Raw genomic sequence first — 21559 nt, forward strand, 5'->3', positions numbered from 1 at the left:
CTGCAAACACCCACTTGCACCCTACTGCTTTCTTTCCTTTGGGTAAATCCATCAAATCCTGAGTATGATTTTCATCTAGAGCATATATCTCCTCAAGCATTTCGTCGTGCCATTCGGGATGATTTAAGGTTCCTTCACTGTTTGGGGGATTGATATAGAGTCTAGAGAGGGAAGGGGAGCCTTGGAGTAACTGGTAAAGTTGCTGTCATGTGACCAGGATGTCACGGGTTCAAGCCTTGGAAACAGCCTCTGGCAGAAATGCAAGGTAAGGCTGCGTACAATAGACCCTTGTGGTCGGGCCCTTCCCCGGACCCTGCGCATAGCGGGAGCTTTAGTGCACCGGGCTGCCCTTTTATATAGAGTCTAGAGAGGCAATCAAACAACTAGATGCAAGAGATAAGTGGTCATAAGAAACAACATTGGCAATGGAATAAGTGGATTTGCACTGACATGTACCTTTTCGAAGAGCAATAAAAAGGTCTAGATTTTCTAAAGCATCAAATGGAGGAGGATTTGATGACAAAGGAATTGATGTAGGACATGTGTCATCAGTTTCTCGCCTCCGCGTGTAAACTTGGATAATTGGTGGTCTTGTTGGTATAGATAGAGCATGCGTTAAAGGCACAATAGTTGATTGATGCTCAATAGAAAAACTAAGAGATTGAAGAACAACATCATGTGATTGCTCTGTCACAAAACGAGTAACCCGATAGACTAAGCATTCATCTTCCTCCCCCTGACTTGTAGAAACAGGAGGTGCATAGAAGAATGGTGTAGTCTCTGAAAACACCACATCAGTTGCCACCAAATATTTGCCAAGTTCAGTAGAATAACATTGATACCCTTTCTGAAGGCCAGAATAGCCCAAGAAAACACACTTCAATGCCTTCGGGTCTAACTTGGCAACAGATGGTCGAAAATCTGGGAAATAAAATGTGATACCAAACACCTTAGGTTCCAACAAAAATAGTGACTTGTTTGGAAAAAGGACAATGTAAGGCACATTACCAACAAGCACAGTTGATGACATTCGATTAATCCGAAAACAAGTGGTAAAGACCGCATCTGCCCAAAACTGTTTAGGAACCTTCATTTGGAACAAAAGTGCCTGAGCTATCTCAAGTAGATGTCTATTCTTCCGCTCAGCAACTCCATTTTGAGAAGGTGTATCAACACATGAAAACTGATGGAGAATACCGTGTTGTCTCATGTAAGACTGAAACATTTCTGACATGTATTCTTTAGCATTATCACTCCTTAGAGTACATACCAAAGCATTGAATTGAGTTTTGACTTCAACATGAAAGGCACAAAAGTGAGTAAATACTTCAAAGCTACTCTTCATAAAATAAATCTAAGTCATTCGAGAGAAATCATCCACAAAAGTGACAAAATACTTACGCCCAATTTTGGAAACAACAGGACATGGTCCCCAAACATCAGAATGAACTAACTCAAAAGATGACTCAACTCGTTTATTAACCCTTAGACCTAATGAGATGGGATGGTGTTTTGCAAATTTACATGACTCACAATCCAATGTAGAAATTTTTTGAAACTGAGGACAGTTTCTTCAACACAGGTAAGAAGGATGACCCAATCGACAATATGCTTCAAATGGAGACACAACACTATAGCATGCAACAGATAGAGATTCCCATTCATCAAGGATGTAGAGATCAGCGGATACATATCCATTACCAATAACCTAATTCATCGTAAGATCACGAAACAAACAATGATCGGGATAGAAAGAGATATAACACTTAAGGTCTCTTGTAAGTTTACAAACAGAAATCAAATTAAAGGCCAGTTTTGGTAGACTTAATACAGATGACAGAGTAATAGATGAGGTTGGTTTAACAGTCCCTGATCCAAGACTATTACAAGTTAATCCATCGGCTACGGTAACCGGAGAGGGTGCTTTGTGTGATTGGAAGCTAGAAAAAATATTAGGATTCCCTGTCATGTAATTTGTGGCACCTGAATCAATCACCCATTTATTTGAAGAGATGATAAGACATGTTTTATTTGACTCAACAAAGACGTTAATTGAAGCGGATTCCTTCTCTGATTTATGATATTGAAAGAATTTAGCAAACTCATCAGCTGAAACCCGATCAGACATTTTGAACTAATGTTTAGTCCAAAAGGATTTTAAAATAGATTACAGATGATTACAGGTAACAAGGGTTGCAACCAAATTAACAAGACCTGTAAATAAGTTATCTGCCAACAAAGATGTCCCTCACAGACCAAGAAGATATTTGGACAATGGTGAGACCTGAACCCAATCTGGAAAATGGACTTGAACAGACCTAAAAAGAAACTTAAAACTTCACCCAAGTCCTAGAAACAAACAGTCTCCAAACAGAATTCTTAAATCTAGACAGTACCACTGGAAAGGTTCAAATAGAATTTGAATCTAAGATCCACAGATACCAAAACCCAACAAATACCAAAACCCAATGCTCAAAATTAATGGTGGTTGGAAAAAGAGATCAAAAAAGATCTTTCGAAGAGCTAGAGTCAAAAAATAGGAAGTGAACAACACACTTTCCAAGCAGAGTTTTAGTGCCAGAAGATTACCAGAATATGTCGTGAATGCCGAGAAGATACTGGAGCAGTAAGCCAAAACAAGTTCTGCCAGACCATGGACTGGTAAGTGAAAGACAACCCAAATAGCCGAGACCTCCTCTCAAGCTACCAGGAAGGTATGGAATTTCTAATCAATGATTTTGAGCCCTAGTAGCTCTGATACCATGTAAAATATAGAGACAATGGAACAATCTTCCTACTCATGTCATTCCAAGAATGAGAGTTATTTATATGTGTACAAGCAAGTCTATCTAAGGAAACAAAATCAGAAAATCCCTAAATATCTTCTATCTATGATTGTGCTATGTATACAATATGATAATATGTCTATGTACATTCAGTAATTGATACCATGTAAAAATATGACACCTAGGTCTAACTCAACCCTAGCTCTTGGGTTTGAATTAGGCCAGATGCCATATCTTTACATGGTATCAGAGCCAGGTCCATCCCCATTTGGGCTCACGATTCACACTCTAGTTGGGTCTGGGCGTGGAGGGGAGTGTTAGAGTGGGTAAAAATCTCACATTGGTTGGGGAATGGACTGGTGGTCTCTTTATATGGACTTGGGCAATCTTCCCCTCAGGAGCTAGTTTTTGGAGTTGAGTTAGGCCCACGTGTCATATCTTTACAGGTATTATGTGCCGAAAGAAAAGTCAGCAAAAAAATTGAAGATAGATTTCATGAACATCAAGATTGTTTCTCATAAAAGGGTTGCTTTAGTAGAACTCAATTATTACCATATTTTTATAAAAAGGTTGCCTTAATAGAACTATTTTAGAACTCAATTATTACCTTTTTTTAAAAAAGGTTGCCTTAATAGAACTATTTTAGAACTCAATTGAACAGATCTTTAACACAATGTGTTTTAGGCAAATTGGTACAATATCATTAATGTATTATAACTCACCATTTCAGAAGCAAAGGCATCTGCAAATTGGAAGAATTGGATTTGTAACTTAGGTATTCAATTTGAATTTCACCAACATTTCAACAGCTCAGCTCCAATGTTTGACTCAATTAGCACCAAGATAAACACCATTTTTTTTCATTTTCTTAGATATTTTGTTCTAAATATTTTCCTGTGAATAGCAACCATGCAGAAGCAGAAGCATGGTCTTTGCTTGCTAACCAGCATAAAGAAAAAGGATGATACTTATGTGAATTAGCAATAACCAGGAAGCATATTTATCTGTAGAAACATGTTTTTTTTAAGAACAAAGTATAAAATTACACCAAACTGGAAGAAAATAAAAAACTTACAGTACTGGGAAAATGAGGAGAAGTCCTTCCACGTAATAATCTCAAGGAACTCTACTATAGTCTTCCGAGGATAAGTTAATTCTAGCCAGTCTCATCCTTCATTCTGGGCTGGATCCTTTACACAAAAATGAACATATTTCTGAACCTTATTTTTGCAATTAAGACAAGATAGTGATTACTTCCAGACTCTACTATAGCCTTCCCACCTTCACCAAACGTAGGAAAGAAGTTAATTATTTTCCAATATTCATTTAGGTTTCCATGTCAAGAGCACAAAGTCACATGCTTCACCACTTTCCTACTCATATTTATCAGATGTGTTTTATGATAAGGCAAAAGAGAAGCCAGCTACACCATGGCTGCAAACACTGGTTGCATGTGAGAGAGAAATCTCAATCACAGGCCATACCGTGTTGCCACACCAAGATACAGGTCAGGTCATCTCTATGCCCGCATTGGTTAGCCCAGATATAGAAATATCATCATCACTGCCTTTTTATGTCATTCCATGAACACAGTAAACACGCACACAAGAAAAGACTCTATATAAGTTAAACCCATTTTGCATTTTGCATTTTCTCTTTCTGCTTTTCTCATGAAAAAAAGGGCTGTTGGTTGTTTGATAATGGAGGAAAATCAATGGCAGAACGGAGAGGGCAACCACCCTTTAAAGAAAATCCCAATACTCTCTGTTTTGCCTCATTTCTTTCTTTCTGGGCTAATCTTTTCCGTATTTGGGTAAACTCTTTGGTTTATTCACCTTCAACAATGGACAAACTATCAAAGACCATGAAACGGGTCATTGAGGCTCAGATTTGCTGTATTGTAACACAGCAAAAGAGAAGGCAACCAAAACATGGCTGCAGACAACAGTTTGCTACATTAAGCCATACCGGGTCGTCCGCCAAGATACAGGTCAGATATTTCTCAATGCCGTGATTGAACATAGCCCATAAAAAGCAATCTTCACAGCCCCTTTACAAGATAAGAAGCAGCACAAAGGGTGTGTTTGGATGAAAGTTTTTCTCTTTTCTAATCTTGCTTTTATCGAAAGGAAGCAAGCAATCATCACAACCCCTTTACAACATCAGCAGCAGCAGCAGCACAAAGAGACAGTGGAAGAGTATAAGGTGTCTTTGGATGAAGTTCTCAATTTGTTTTCTTTTTCCTTTTTTGTTTGTTTCAAAGGGCTGTTGGTTTTTTGCGTCATCAATGGTGAAATCACGGCAAAGCAGAGATGGGCAACCATCCTTCATAGAAAATCCCAATTTCTCCGACTCCTCATTCATCAGAGCTGAAATTGAAATGCAAACCCCTAATGGGTTCGCCGACCCAAATGGGTTATTGAGGCTCAGATTTTCTGAATTTGAACAAAGCACAAGAGAAGAGCAACACCGCCATGGCTGCAGACAATAGTTAACTATTCAAAGCCGTACTGGGTCCCCCTGCCAAGATACGGGTCCATGATTGAATATAGCCCATAAAGGAAGCAAGCAATCATCACAGCCCATTTACAGCAATAGTAACAGCAGCAGCAGCATAAAGAGACAGAGCAAGAAGAATATAAGGGTGTGTTTGGATGAAATTTTTTTATTATGTTTTCTTTTTGTTTATTTCAAAGGGCTGTTGGGTTTTTTCATCCACTAATGGAGAAGTCACTGCACAAACAGAAATGGGCAACCACCCTTCACAGAAAATCCTAATTTCTCCGACGACTCATTCTTCAGAGTTGAAATTTCAAAGAAAATGCATTTTCCAACCATATTGGGTTATTGAGGGCTCAGATTTGCTGTATTTGAACAAAGCAAAAGAGTAGCAACACCGCCATGGCTGCAGACACCAGTTTGCTATTCAAAGCCAAACCAGGTCGCCCTGCCAAGATACGGGTCAAATATTTTCTCAATTGCCATGATTGAACATAGCCCAGAAAGGAAGCAATCAATCATCATAGCCCCTTCAAAACATTAGCAGCACAAAGAGAGGAGAAAGAGGAAGAGCAAGAGGAGTATAGGGGTGTGTTCGATATGATTTTTTTGTTGTTGTTGTTTATTTCAAAGGGCTGTTGGTTTTTTTGTTCCATTAATGGAGAAATCACTGGCAAAGCAGAGATGGGCAACCACCCTTTACAGGAAATCCCAATTTCTCGATGCCTCATTCTTCAGAGCTGAAATTTCAACACAAACCCATTATAGATTTTCCAACTCGAATGGGTAATTGAGCGGTAAGGCTTCATACACACCACTCCTCCCCAACCCCACTTATGGATATATTGTTGTTGTAGTAATGGGTTATTGGGAGCTCAGATTAGCTGTATTTGAACAAGAGAAGAGCGACACCGCCAATCGCCATGGCTGCAGACACCGGTTTGCTATTCAAAGCCATAACCAGGTCGCCATGCCAAGATAAGGGTCGGATATTTTCTCAATTGCCATGATTGAACATAACCAGAAAGGAAGTAATCAATCATCATAGCCCCTTTACAACATTAGCAGCACAAAGAAAAGAGAAAGAGGAAGAGCAAGAGGGTATAGGGGTGTGTTTGGTATGAAGATTTTTTGTTTTTTCTTGTTTATTTCAAAGGGCTGTTGGTTTCTATGGTCCATTGATGGAGAAATCACTGGCATAGCAGAAAGGGTCAACCACCCTTTAAGAAAACCCCAATTTCTCTGATGCCTCATTCTTCTTCCTTTCTAAGCTATGCTCAACTTGTAGCTTTTGTTTGCCAAGAACCATATCACCACTGTCTCAACTTCACCTTTTTCTAGTATGATTCTCTCTGTTTAGGTGTTCACGCAACCATGCAGCAGCAAGAAATCTTGGGCTTACTAGCAAAACTGACTGAATGAACAAATAAATAAATAAATAAATAGTCCGCATTTCTCATGATGCCTCATTGAGCTGGCTTTCAAAATAAGTGAAATGGGTTTGGTTTCCACCAAGCAAATGCCCAGGACTACTTGCAATTTTGAGGCTCAGATCTGAACTATCAATGAGGAACAGAGAAAGAGACCACGCCACGGCTGCAAAAGTACAGGTTGCATGTGAAAGAGAAGCCTTAAATCACATAGCAACTGGGGTTTGCCAAGGCAAGATACGGGTCTGATTGTCTTTATTCCCAAAGCCCAGAAAAGCAAGTATTATCACTGCCACCTTGAGAAAATAGCTGCATAATTTTCAAGATATTAGGATACTTTGAATTAAGCTCATAAATCAGACTGAGGGTCCAAGTACTACTATTACTACGTTAATGCTTTGCTTTCAACTGGAGGCTCAGATTTGTATCTGGAGCATTGAAATTTCTGGAAACCTGCCATGCCAGCAAATCACAGAAATTCAAGTTGCCATGCCAAGATACAGGTAACAAAAGTTTAATGCCCGATGTTAACAAGCTCAGCCCTGTTGTTTCCCCTCTTTTAGTTCATTGCTTTGGAAGAGCCAGTGAAGACAAATTACGACAACCGAAACATAAGCACAAATCCACATATACTCATATGCAGAAACATAAAAAAAAAAAAGGTTGCCTGGTTTAGAGTGAAAAGAAAGCACCTGCATGTCGAAGATGGTCATCCACTCTGAGAATCAACTGATCCCCCAAAGCCTCATTCTTTGAGCAGAAATGACGTGGTGGTAGTTGCTTATCACATCAGTCTAACACATAAAACTGAAGATTAGGGAAATTTCATGAATGATCATCCAGAAAACCAAAAACTGAAGTACTATGTTGCTCTTTCTTTCTCTTCAAGGCTGTTGGTTTGTTGAGAAGGGGAGAATCATAGGCAAAGCAGACAGGGGCAACCACCCTTGAAAGAAATCCCATACTCTCTGCAGCCTCACTCTCTATTTTTGGGCTAACCTAACAAATGGAATTCGCTTATATGAGAGCTTAAACGAAAAGACATCAAAATTCTGCATATAAGAGAATTTCTCAGCTTCAACAGTCTTTTCAGCTCAAGAGGAAAATGTCTGATCATCTTTCACAAACAACAATTTTCATAGTCTCTAAAGAGTGGAACGGAGGGAGTAATAAGTAAATCAACTAAGGATGAATTTGCAATTAAAAAACTTTCATTTGAGAGATCATTGGCAGTGGAGAATGACAGAGAGGGGCAAAACCACCCATAAAAACTCCCCACAGCTCTCTGTTTTCACCGCAACCTCAGACTTATACTAAGAAGAGTTCCCAGATAATGAGGCACAGATCTGTGGTATATCCCGAGCAAAAAATGATCCAATGAAGCCATGGCTGCAAAAACCACCAGAAAATCTGGGGTTATGCCCTGCCAAGATACGGGCCAGATAATCTCAAATGTCCGATTAATAAGCTCATAAGGGAATGAAAGGTTGCTAAATCTTATTGCCTCTTTCAAGCCGTCAATCAAACTGGCATAACTTGTCTCTAAACCGAACGAATCAATAACAGCTTGTTTGGATGGTTGTTAACCATTGTATTTTATTGTTACTTTAGATAGGCCAAATACATAGATAGACCCTCAAACTTGCCATGAATTGTCTGTTGGACAGTGATCACTTGGATACTTCAACTTGACAGGTGCAAAAAGAGATCCGACATCATCATGACTGCAAAATACCACCAGAAAATCTAGCGACATGCCCTGCCAAGATACTGGCCGGATAATCTCAAATGCCCAATTAATAAGCTCAGAAGGGAATGAAAGATTGATAAAATCATCTTCTATCACCACTGACAATTTAAACATCAGCTTCAAAGTATCCCATTTATGCTAATTTCCCAGAAATTGAGCTCAAGCAAACAGGATCAGATCCAATGCCAACATGGGTGTAACAACCGCCAGAAAAATACAAACATGGTAACTAGCATAAATGCAAAACTTCAAAAAAAAACAGGGGCTTCCCAGAAAAGGAACGCAACCCCCTCCAACATTTCATTCAAATGCCTCAATCTTGAGCTGTTACTTATCAAAAGATGGAGATGCAGTACGAATGAAAAGCATTTAAACTGCAAATCAGAAGGGCATTGGTTCAATATCTCACACATTAATCATGGAAAAGATATTGCCCCTTATGCATAGTATAGGGGTAAATTTGACCCTTTTCCCTTTTTTCTTTAGCAAATTGAGGCTCAGATTTGTGTTGTGCTGAGGCAAAAGAGAAGCCAACCACGCCATGGCTGCAACACATGATTGCATGTGTGAGTTATGCATCTCAATCACAGGCCATACTGGGTTGCCCCGCCAAGATACGGGTTGGGTTATCTCAATGGCTGAATTTAGTTAGCCCAGAAATCATCACTGCCTCTTTAATAATTTCATAGTCATGTTGTAGTTGTTGTATAATTGTGTGTATTGCCTTATGAGCATATATTTAAGGGTGCAAAAAAGCAATGAAACACAGAAACTCTAGTGTACTCTCTTTGTCTCTCTCTCTATCTTTTTTAAGGGATGTTGGTTTGTTTCAAAAAATGGAGAATCATAGGCAAAGCATAGAGAAGGGCAACCACCCTTGATAGAAATCCCATACACTCAGCTGCCTCATTCTTGCCATTTCTGAGCTAACCTAACGAAAGGGAATTCACAAGACTCGAAAGGTCCTCTCACCCAATTGTTTCTCTTGAGGCTCAGATCTGTTATAAAATCAGGCAAAAGGAGACAAAACAATCGCCATGGCTGCAGGCCTCGGTTGCAAAACAATGGAAATGCCTTACCAAGTTGCCCCGCCAAGATACGCACAGTTTCAATGCACAACCCAACTCTATGATCTATACAGCTTCATTTGTTATCATCAGTCATCACAGCCTCATCCTATAATGAAAAGCTAGCAATGGTATATAGACCTTACCCCAGTCCTTTGTGAGGAACTAGAGAAGTTGTTTCCCATAGACCTCAGCTCAAGAACATCAGAGTCAAGAACCTAAATGACTGGGCAAAAAACAAACAGAAACTGTAGTGTACTCTATCTATGTCTCTCTCTCTTTTTTAAGGGCTGTTGGTTTGTTTTAAAAAATGGAAGAATCATAGGCAAAGCAGAGAAAAGGGCAACCACCCTTGTATAGAAATCCCATTACTCTCTATGCTGCCTCATTCTGAGCTAATCTAACAAAAGGGGTTTACAAGTAATTACTTGCCAAAACGGAAATGGGTTTTTCTCTTGAGGCTCAGATCTGTAAGATAAAATCAAGTAAAAGGAGACAAACAACCACCAGGGCTGCAGACTTCAGTTAGCATAACAATGTAAATTGCCTTACCGAGTCGCCCGCCAAGATACGGGTAGCTCCAATACCCGACCCAACTCTAGACAACTCCATTTGTCATCATTACAGCACCAACAAGTGAAGAAATAGGAGTTTTCAAAAGGGTCTTTCTAGAAAGGCTCAGATCTGTAACACAAAATCAAGCAAAAGGAGACAAAGCAACTGCCATGGCTGCAGACCTAGGTTTGCAAAATAATGGAAATGCCTTACCAGCTCACCACGCCAAGATACTCCAATATGCCCGATCCAACTATAGACAACTTCATTTGTCATCATCACAGCCTCGAAGGAGAAGTAGCAGCAGTTGTGCTGCAATTCACTTAATATATGGAATCAAGAGAGTGTATTTTAGCTCAAAAGCTCCTAAAATAAGCCAATCCAAACACGCTCGTAGATTAGACCTTTTTCAACTATGGTAGTTTTGGTGAAATTTTGAAAAGGAAATCATCGTCTGAAGAACAGAGAGAGGGCAACCACCGTTGAAGTCCCCAATACTCATATGCAGAAACATTACAAAAAAAGGTTGCCCTGGTTTAGAGTGAAAGAAAGCACCTGCATGTCGAAGATGGTCATCCACTCTGAGAATCATCCAGTGTTATCAAAGGCAAAAAGTGCAAAAACACTCTAAGGTCCATTGGGGCTTTAAGGGCAGAGCGCAAATAAAGTGTGGGCATTAATGAAAAAAGACGCAAAGGGAGAAAAGATACAAATCTATATGTTTAGTCCAAGACCAATAATTATAAACATGAATGACAAATATATGACCAAAGAAATTGGAAAAAAAAAGTATGATAAAATGAAATATCAATTGTTTAACGTCACTTCTTCAAAAGAGGCTCATTGGCAAGGAAAAGTTTGCCTTAAAACCCTGATGACCACACTGAAGCGCTCATAAAGTGAGGCGAAGCTCTAAACACCTTTTGAGCCTCGCTTCGCGGCTTAAGAGCGCCTTTGACAACACTGGAATCATCTGATCCCCAAAACACATAAAACTGAAGAATCCCAGATCCAGAGAACAACCTTCTAATGAAGACTAATCAATGGTTGCATTAAAAGGGTGTTGTTATCACTTGCGAAAAGAATTCCACAAACTTACCACATCAAGAGAAAGGAAATCCAACTTCTCTTTGAAACGAGGCAAAATGAGTTTCCATTAAAGAAGGTTGCGTGTTCGATTCCCGGGTCATCAACAGAAAATTTAGAAAATGAGGCTCAGATCTAAGTTTCTGATGGGGCAAAGAGAAGGCGACCACGCCATGGCTGCAATAGAACCGATTGCATGTGAAAGAGAAATCTCAAATCACAGACCATTTCGGTGTTTGCCAACCAAGATACGGGTTGGGATGCCTCAATGCCCGGATGAAAATAAGGACAAAATTTAAATAGTGGCCTTAGAAAAGGTCGCAAATTGCCTAATGAACAAGTATCATCACTGTCTCTTTCAGGAAATGGTTACTCTTCCATTGATTTCAAGAAATTGTGGAAGTTTTGAACCGCAAGGACGCAAATGCCCCATGCTTTATCATTTTCTGACTCTAATATAATTAATTAAATTATGCAAGGACCAAATTTGAATAACTCCAACACAACATTTCATCACAAAATTCAAACAATAAGCACTAAGAAACAAAAGATTAGCCCACCATACTCCCATCTCAAATAACAAGCAAGCTGAAAACTGGAACACAACTAATTGGTCAAAAGAGATAATAATAATAATAACAAAGATTTTGAGGGTCAGATTTGTATTTCCATCATGGGCACTGAAATCTCAACACCGCATGGATGCAAATCCCGAAAGGACTGCCGTGCCAAAGATACGGTCTATCAAATCCTGATTTCCTCTAGCTCAGAAAAATCAATCATAACAGCCCCATTAAGAACCTACCCCTGAACTTAAGGGACCATTGAGGTCTCTCTCTCTCTCTCACACACACATACGCGGCCTACTTCTAGGATTACACTGGGTATGTTGTTGTACATACATACATGCACAAAATAAGGGTTTTGGCTTGACACATAAATCATCGGCATGTCGGCAAAGGTCAAACACCCCAGAAATCCCCAAAAGTTTGTCCTATGTCTCATTTCTTTAGAGCTGAAATCAGTGTTATCAAAGGCGAAAAGTGCAAAAAAGCTCTAAGGTCCATTGGGGCTTTAAGCGCAGAGCGCAAATAAAGTGTGGGTTTTAATGAAAAAAGGCGCAAAGAGAGAAAAAGATACATATATATATGTTTAGTCCAAGACCAATAATTATAAACATGAATGACAAATATATGACCAAAGAAATTGAAAAAAAGGTATGATAAAGTGAAATATCAATTGTTTAGTGTCACTTCTTCAAAATAGGCTCATTGGCAAGGAAAAATTTGTCTTATAACCTTGATGACCACACTGAAGCGCACATAAAGCGAGGCGAAGTGTTAAACACGTTTTGAGCCTCGCTTCAGGGCTTAAGCGCGCTTAAAACACGCCTTTGACAACATTGGCCAAAATGAAATGCTTATTGAGGACTCAGATTTGCGGTATTTTAATATTTTTTAGATGAAGCAATTGATTCCATTCATGGCATCAAGATGCAAAGTTGTTACAAAAGAGTGAGCACTAGTATGTTATCTCTAGTACACCATCATAGTCAGATTTGCAGTATTTTATGACAAAGCAAAAGAAAAGGAACGCCCCCATGGCTGCAGACACCAGTTTGCTATGCAAAAGCCATACCAGGTCGCCCCGCCAAGATACGGGTCTGATAATCTCAATGCAATGATTGAACATTGTCCAAAAGGGCGTGCTTCGATGACAATTTTATTTTTATTTATTTTTCTTGTTTATTTCAAAGGCTTTTGATTTTTTGGTTATCAATGGAAATCACTGGCATTGCAGAGAGGGGCAACCACCCTTAACAGAAAATCCCAATCTCTGTGATGCCTCATTCTTCATCATTTCAAGGCTGTTAAGCTGATACTAAAAGAATATGATGTGATCCATTAGGACTGCAAGATGATTTATAGCTTGCAGCAGAAAATCACAGGTTCAACACATTCCAAAATTAAATCACTGAAAAGATTCACTCTCTTTTCAAGTAAATAGGGCTCAGATGTGTTTTATGACAAGGCAAAAGAGAAGCCAGCCACGCCATGGCTGCAAACACCAATTGCATGGGAGAAAAGTCTCAATCATAGACCAGACCATGTTGCCACGCCGAGATACAGGTTGGGTTATCTACATGCCCGAATTGGCTAGCCCAGATAGAAAAACATCATCACTGCCTCTTTATGCAACTTCCATCAAAACAGTAAGGGCACGCGCACACACACACAAACAAAAGAAAAGACTGTTAACAACAACAACAACAAACAACATACCCAGTGAAATCCCACTAAGTGGGGTCTAGGGAGGGTAGAGTGCATGCAAACCTTATCACTACCTCGTGAAGGTAGAGATGTTGTTCAGAAAGACCCTCGGCTCAAGTGCATCAAACCCAAGTAGAATAAGAAGAAAAAAATGAATAAAGCATAACAGTTAATACAAAAAGTATTGTAAGGCCTATAAGAAAGATACAATTTGCATTTTCCATTTTCCAATTTGGGTGTGTACGGCACGGAGGGAAATATTTTACATGTTTGGCTGGTCAAAAAACTTTAAAAACATTTTCTGTATAGGGATTTTCCTAGTGAAAGGAGGGAAAACAAGCTCCACAATTTTCAAAACAAACCCGTAATGGGTTATCCAACCCAAGAAGACTCGCCATCCAAGACTGAAACAGGTTATTGAGGGCTCAGATTTTCTGTATTTGAACGAAGCAAAAGAGAAGAAAAACGCCGCCACGGCTGCAGACACCAGCTTGCTGTTCAAATCCATAACCAGGTCGCCCTGCCAAGATACGGGACGGGTTTTTCTCAATGCCAGGATTGAAGATAGCCCAGTAAAGAAGCAAGCAATCATCACAAGCCCTTTAACAATATCCGCAACAGCAGCAGCACAAACAGAGGAAGAGCGAGAGCAAGAAGAGTATAGGGATGTATTTGGATGAAGTTTTTTCAATTTGTTTACTTTTTTTCCCTTTTTGATTATTTCCAAGGGCTGTTGCTTAAAGCTGGAATCCAACAATTTACAACATATCCTACATCCACAAGTGTGTGTCTATCAAAAGCAAAAGATAAAGAAAAGAAAGAAAAAAATTGTCCCTAGATCCTCTTTCATCTTCATAAGAATCCTAGAATGTCTACAATAGCCATAGGATCATCTATTTACTCTGAACTACACCAATAGCAAAAAGTGATAAGCAGTTCATTTTAATCTTGTGCAAGGGATTGCTCTTGTTTTCAAAACTCCTAGAATTCCTTCCTTTCCATATGGTCCACCATGCTAAAACTTCAAAGCAAACCCAAAGTTCAGCCACGCCCGGTGCCACGAAATGATTGAGAACGTTGATTTTGATTCGAGGATCTTACGCGGCGGAGCGAACTCTTCTATCGTGTTGCATTTTCTCTGGCGGACCCCCCCCCCCCCCCAACAAGTTTTTCAACGCGAATGGGTTATTGGGGGCTCAGATTTGCTGTATTTGAACAAAGCAAAAGAGAAAAGTGACGCCACCATGGCTGCAGACGCCAGTTTGCTATTCAAAGCCGTAACCTGGTTGCCCTGCCAAGATACGGGTCGGATCGTTTCTCAATTGCCATGATTGAACATAGCCCGGAAAGGTAGCAGCATATGCAAACCACTCCCATCTAAATCATAGAAAATACTCCCTCCGGTTCAATTCGTTTGTCTTACTTTCTTTTTTTGTACGTTTCAAAAGAATTGTCTTTTTCCTTTTTTGGCAATTCTTTAGTTTTAACTTTCCACATGGCATCGTTAAGACCACGAAATTAAAGGGCATTTTAGTAGATTCAACATATATTTAGTCTAAGACCACAAGGTTCAAAAGTCTCCTATATTTTTTAAAAAGAGAAAGCTACCATGTCATGGCTGTAAAATCACCGGTTGCATGCAAAAGAGAGAGCCTCAATTACAGGCCATTCTGGGATTTGCCAGGCCAGGATATGGGTTGGATCATCTTCAATGCCCGAATTTGTTAACCCAGAGAGTGACATTATTATCAACATTGAGATATATATCACCTGAAAATTTCACGACTTTTCTCTCCTCATAGAATACAATGGTAACCAAGTGCTGATTTCATCATGAAAAATGTTTTCCATCATACCAAAGACACTTTAAGAGTAAAACTGAGGTTTGGATCTGTCAATAAGACAAGAGAATGAAGACAACACCATGGCTGCAAAAACCAGTTGCATGGCACGAAATCACAAGTCATCCGGATTGCCTCGCCAAGATTTAGTCACTCTATTTTCTTGCACTATTGAGTTGCTCAAAAAAGCAAATGAAAAAATTATCACCATACCCTCCAATAATAGTTTCCCAATTGATAGAGAAAGTGAGGCTCAGATCTGTGTTAAGCTTGGGCAACAAGAGAGTCCAACAACATCATGGCTGCAAAAACCACCAGAAAGTCTGAGAGCATGCCCCGCCAATATATGAGTTGGATTGTCTCAAATGCCTAACTAATCAGCTCAGAAGGAAATTAAAAATTGACAAAATCATCATTGCCTCTTTCAAGCCACCGCTTATACTCAACCACACAGCTTCCACCACCAGCACTCAATGCTCGGGCAGAAGCATTAGAGAAAAGAGATAGCATAGCATGGAAGGGTATAGAGACCATTTGAAACAATATGTAAACAACCATCCAAACAAACTGTTAATATTTACTCCCTTTGTTAAAATTGATAAAAGGGTTGTTGGGGACTAGGGGTTCTTACAGTAATGGAGAAATCATAGGCCGATGCAGAGAGAGGCAACCACCCTTTCAATGAAAAATCCCTAAACTCTCTGTAGCCTCGTTCTTCCCTTTTGAGCTTTTTCTTTGTTCATTTAACTAAACTGACAGAGAAACTGAGGCTCAGATCTTTGTTAAGCTCGGGCAACAAGAGAGTCCAACAACGCCATGGCTGCAAAAACCACCAGAAAATCTGGGAGCATGCCCTGCCAAGATATGGGTAGGATAACCTCAAATGCCCTATTATCAGCTCAGAAGGGGATTAAAATCTGACAGAATCATCATTGCCTCTTTACAGAGCCAGTTTGGATTAGCTTAAGCTGCTTATAAGTTGTTTTTGGCTTTTTTGAGTGTTTGGCTGACCAACTTAAAGTTATTTTGTGCTTAAAATAAGCCCCAAAAAATAATTGGGTTTGCTTGTCTTAACTTATCTAAAACAGCTTATAAGCTAAAAAAATAAGTTGGGGTAACTTCCACCAGCAACATTCAATGCTCCGGCGGAAGCATTAAAAAAAGAAGAATAAAAAGAGTTGAAGGGCATAGAAACCCTTTAAAACTATATGTAACAAACTATAAAAGGGCCGAACGAGCTGTTATCTAAATACTCCCTCCGTTTGAAATTGATAAAAGGGCCATCATGCCGAAAAAAAAAAAACCACACAAACATGGGTGAACTGTCGTATATATGACTTACTTAAATCCTCTCTGCTTCTGCTTTTTTCGAGAGCTGTTGGTTGTTTGATAATGGAGTACAATCAATGGTGCAGGGGAACCCACTGGTTGTTTGATAATGGAGTACAATCAATGGCGCAACAGAGAGGGGCAACCATCCTTCAAAGAAAAAATTCAAACTCTGCTATGCCTCATTTTTGTTTTTTTCACCTTCGAGTTTCCATTTCTCCAGTGCCTCACTCTTCAGAGGCAAACCCGTAATGGGTTTTCCACCCGAGAAGACTCAATATCGAAGACCGTGAAATGGGTTATTGAGGGCTCAGATTTGCTGTATTTGAACAGAGCAAAAGAGAACAGCGACGACGCCATGGCTGCAGACACCGGTTTGCTATTCAAAGCTGTACTGGGTCACCCTGCCAAGATACGGGTCGGATATTCTCTAAATACCATGATTGAACATAGCCCACAAAGGAAGCAAGCAATCATCACAGCCTATTTACAACATCAGCAGCAGCATAAAGAGACAGAGGAAGAGCAAGAAGAGTATAGGGATTTGTTCGAATGAGGTTTTTTCAAATTGTTTTCTTCTTCTTTTTCTTTTTGTTTATTTCAAAGGACTGTTGGTTTTTTTGGTTATCAATGGCGAAATCACTGGCAAACCAGAAATGGGCAACCACCCTTACACAAATTCCCAATTTCTCTGATGTCTCATTTTTCAGAGCTGAAATTTCAAAGCAAACCCGTAATAGGTTTTTCGACCCAAATGGGTTATTGATGGCTTAGAGTTGTTGTATTTGAAAAAAGCAAAAGAAAAGAGCGACGACGCCCTGGCTGCATACACCAGTTTGCTGCCAAGATACGGGTAGGATATTTTCTCAATTTCCATGATTGAACATAGCCCAGAAAGGTGGCAGCATATGCAAGCCACTCCCATACAAATCATAGAAAATACTACCACCGTTTCAATTTGTTTGTCTTCCTTTTTTAGTCTGTTCTAAAAAGAATGTCTCTTTCCTTTTTTGGCAACACTTGAATTCTAACTTTCCACATGACATCTTTAAAACCACAATATTAAAGGGCATTTTGGAACATTCTACATATCTTAAGTTTAAGACCTCCGGGTTGCCCGCTAAGATACGGATCCAATTGCTCTCCCGCACTATTGATTTGCTCAGAGAAAGAAGAAAATTATCATCACAGCATCAGAATGTTTGCAACAATTATTATTATTCATGGATGTGAGAATTTGGAGAGAACAAGCAAAGACTTAAGGGTCGTTTGGATACTGTTTAACTGCCACAAGAGCTGTTGAATGCAACACTGAAATCACGGGTATTGCACAGAGGAGTGACAGCCCTTTGAACTTCCCCTCTACTCTCTGCAACCCTCATTCTTCGTCTCTGAACTTTTACTTTTCTAGACTAAGCTTTTTACCTTTTATGGAAAATTCTCGTGTGTTTTTCAACCTGCGAATTTCCCAACTGCAACTGCAACAACAACAACCCAATGTAATCTCACCTCTACCTTGTGGAGGTCAAGAGGCGATTATCAATAGACCCTAAGCAAATCAAACATTGAGGCTCAGATTTGTAATACTTACGATACCGCAAGAGAGAATGAATCACCGCCATGGCTGCAAGCACCGGTTGCAGGATAACCTGCCATCCGGGTTGCCCCGCCAAGATACGGGTCTGATTTCTTTCCTGCACTATCAATTTGCACAGAGAAAGAAGAAAATCATCATCATAGCCTCGGAATTTTTGCAACAATTATTATTATTATTATTATTATTACTACTACTATTGATTCTCACTTTGGCGTTGAGAATTTCGAGAGAACAAGCAAAGATTAAGGGGTCATTTGGTAGTTGTCAATTAAAAGGGCTGTTGAATTTATATTTTTTCACAGCAAAAATTGAAATCACAGGCATTGCAGAGAGGAGCAACAGCCCTTTTAGGTGTTCCCCTCTACTCTCTGCAACCCTCATTCTTCGTCTCTGAGCTAAGCTTTTTTTCTTTAACAGAGAAATTCTCATGTGTTTATCAACCTTCGAATTTCGCAGCTGCAACAACGATGACGACAACAACAACAACAACCCAGTGTAATCTCACTCCTACCTTGTGGAGGTAGCAAGATTGTTTCCAATACACTATCAGCAAATGAAACATTGAGGCTCAGATCTGTAATACTTACGATATAGCAAAGAGAGACTCAAATCACCGCCATGGCTGCAAGCACCGGTTTCTGGGTCACCTTCCATCCGGGTTGCCCCGCCAAGATACGGGTCCAAATCCTCTCCTGCACTATCAATTTGCTCAGAGAAAAAAACGAAGCAAATCATCATCACAGCCTCATAAATTTCGCAACAATTATTATTATTATTATTACTATATGATTCAAGCAAAGGGGCCGTTTGGTAGGTGTTTAACTGCAAAAGGGGCTGTTGAAATTATCAATTTTTCCACAGCAAAAATCAGTATCATAGACGTTGCAGAGAGGAGCAACAAGCCCTTTAAACTTTCTCGGTTCCTCCTTTACTCTCTGCAATTCCTCATTCTTTTGTCTCTCAGCATTTTGGATTTCTGCTGTGTGATGAACACTTTGTTTGGATGGTTATTATTGGGACGGCTCATTTAAGAGGCCGTTTGGATAGGCTTTAAGTTGGTTTTGATCAACTTAAAGCTTTTTTTTAGTTTTTGGACGTGTTTGACTAATGCTAATTTTAAGTCATAAAGTTTTTAAAGTCAATCAAAAATGAAAAATTAGCATTCCTAACTTTTTTTTTCTAAGTGCTTAAAGTCATTTTCTTTGACCATAAAAATTATTTTTATATCTCTTATATTTTAACTAAATTTCCAAACTATCCTTTTTATTTTTTTAACCCTAAAATTCACATCATTCTACTCATTTAAGCACTTTTATCCAAACATTCAACTGCTTATTTATAAAAATAATTTTCAGCACTTCAAACATAAAAGTTACTTTTTTTAAGCTCATCCAAACGGGTTCTAAGTCTTCTAATTAAAAGGGTTTCAAGTTTTATTTTTTTTAAGTAAAATGACTCACTTTTTAGATTAGGTAAAAAAAACTCTAATTTAGTTGTGATTAAGAATTTAATTATTATGTCAGATTAGTACCCATCTTTTATGAACTATAAATTGGTCCAAGATCAATAATAAAAAATAAAAATAAGAAAAATCCTTCAAAATCTCTTTCAACGTCTTTTTTTCTTCTTTCTTCTATTGTTCTTCTTCCACTTTCAATTTACCCTCTGTGCATATGATTGTGTGTTGTTGAGGTCCTAAAACTCTTCTCTTTTTGGTGAAGTTGGTTTCAACAAGCTATAATTAGAGAAAATGATGTTAAAGTTTTAAGGAAATAGCCAAACTCAATTTAAATCCGATTAAAGACTTTTTTAGAGTAGCATTAGCCTGGGCTTCTGTTAAAACATTGTATCAAGACCTCAGTTTGAAGGTACACAAATGAATTTTATATATTGTTAGAGTTATTATGAAGATGGAAACTGGTCTGCAATGGACCGATTGACCATCGATTTGACCGATTATATATCAGTCCTCTATGTTATTCAATAGCTAACCGATCATAGTAATTAGTCCGACAGATTCATTATAGAGTTTTTTATTTTTTATTTCCATGTTTTCAATAATGTTTCATTTTACTAGTTTCTAATAACGTCACATTATTTATTGTAGGTAGGTACAAAATCATGATAGGAGTTGTCTTACTTGTTGATTATTTTGGAAAGTGGGTAGATGACAAGAGAGGAGATAGAATTCTCAAAATGATACAGTTCGAACAATGCTTGTGAGCAGTGATATTACCTTTGATAAATTCATGGAAACTATCCTTAGAAGAGGTGAATTGAGTTGCGGACATAATCTTGTTTGTGTCAAGTATATGACTAATGTATGTGCTTTTTTGAGGGACAAATATCCGATATCAACAATTGGTGAAGGTGTTAAAAAGTGAAACAAATATTCTTTCTGCAAGCAAGTCGGCCACAAGAAGACTATTTATCCTGGTAAACGTACTTGAACTCTAAATATGCAGTTAGTGTTAAATTTTCTTATTGTAATTTAAGACTACAAGTGTTAAATTCTCTTATTGTAATTTAAGACTACAAGTGCTAAATTTTCTTATTCCTTATTGTTTTAACTCACGCAGATCATGTATCTGTCGGATAAATCAACAATTTGTTAGTAACATACTCGAACGGTCATGCTAAGTATTTTTTGAATTTTTCATTAGTTTTACTCCTTATTCATCAACTCTCAAGTCAATACGAAATATCAACATAAAACTAATAAGGAATAAGACGATAAAGAGCGATCGATATCACATTTGGCGGACCAAAGCATCTGCTGTAACAGACAGATCATGTATCTGTCGGACAGATGCTCAATTTATCAGCATTTATACGAGAGAAAATTTGATGTTACATTCTCTTTTTTTGTGAAAAAGAAATGAACAATATTACAAACTAAAGCGCAGCTTGGACGTACAAGTAAGAAAACAAATATCGAAACTCTATATGCACCAGATGGTGCCTTCACAAAAATAAATAGTCAGTCTTTTTGTAAATCCTCTTATTGTTTCAACTCAAACAGTCATGCTAAGTATTTTTTGAATTTTTCATTAGTTTTACTCCTTATTCATAAACTCTCAAGTCAATATGAAATATCAACATAAAACTAATAAGGAATAAGACGATAAAGAGCGATCGATATCATATCTGGCGGACCAAAGTATCTGCTATAACAGACAGATCATGTATCTTTCGGATGGATGCTCAATTTATTAGCATTTATACGAGAGAAAATTTGATGTCACACCACTAACTACTTTTGCCAACCGATCTATATTATCATCCACCTCATCTTTCAAATCATCCCAATTAATCAAATATGATTTTTTTTGACTCAACATTAATAGGA

Source organism: Solanum dulcamara, chromosome 6, assembly GCF_947179165.1.
Source record: "Solanum dulcamara chromosome 6, daSolDulc1.2, whole genome shotgun sequence".
Classification (NCBI taxonomy): Eukaryota; Viridiplantae; Streptophyta; class Magnoliopsida; order Solanales; family Solanaceae; genus Solanum; species Solanum dulcamara.